Source organism: Sinocyclocheilus anshuiensis, unplaced genomic scaffold (assembly GCF_001515605.1).
Source record: "Sinocyclocheilus anshuiensis isolate Anshui unplaced genomic scaffold, SAMN03320099.WGS_v1.1 scaffold1164, whole genome shotgun sequence".
In the NCBI taxonomy this organism is placed as follows: domain Eukaryota; kingdom Metazoa; phylum Chordata; class Actinopteri; order Cypriniformes; family Cyprinidae; genus Sinocyclocheilus; species Sinocyclocheilus anshuiensis.
Genome location: NW_015551103.1, coordinates 29754 through 30671, shown reverse-complemented (window position 1 = coordinate 30671; position 918 = coordinate 29754).

The window sequence follows — 918 nt, the reverse complement described above, 5'->3', positions numbered from 1 at the left end:
GCTGTCACAGCATGTGAGTACTAAACTAAGTACTCATTCACACACAAGTTTACGTTGTCGGTTATATTTTAAAACAGTCGGTTATGTCTGTGAATGTAAACAGCTGGGAAATGAATCGCATGTTTATTTTAGATCTGTGTATTAGCAGCAGTATACATTAAATAAATAAATAAATCCACTGCTCTGTTGTCTCCTCTGAGGCTGGGACTCTAAACAGTGTTCTGTGCTCGTCTGTGCAGCTGAAGGCAGAACAGTTAGCATGTTTTGCTCAAACTTTCGCCATGGCATTAAAACTAGTACACCGTTGTTGCTTGCGAAAACACAACAACGGCGCCGTGGGTGTAAACGTACAGATTAAGGGGCGGTAATATTATAATGAGATCCCTTTGCCACGTCACCAAGGGAGCGAAATCAGACGCGCTCGTTTTCTCAGACGCTTGCAGAAAAAGGCTTACCAAAACAAAGTTACTGGGTTAATCTTTTTCATGTTTCCTTGGTTGGTAGATGCACCTGATTATAGCACTTAAAACCTGGAAAAGTCAGATTTTCATAATATGTCACCTTTAAAGAGAGATGGGGAAAATGCAATAGAGAAATAGCAGGTTAAGGTGCTGCTGAGTTGTTTGGGGAGAGAGGAGATGATTTTGCTGAAATAAGTATATGAAGGTCATGGACAGTGCTGGAAACAAACTTTTCCTTTATAAAAGGATAAAATTTGCCTATTGAAAGATTATTGAAATGTTTCTTATGCACACCAAGAATGCATTTATTTGATCAAAATACAGTAAAAAAAATCATAATATTTTAATGGATTATAGTATATTTCAAAATGCAATTTATTCCTGTGATGGCAAAGCTGAATTTTCAGCTGCGATTATTCCAGTCTTCAGTGTCACATGATCTTTCAGAAATCATTCT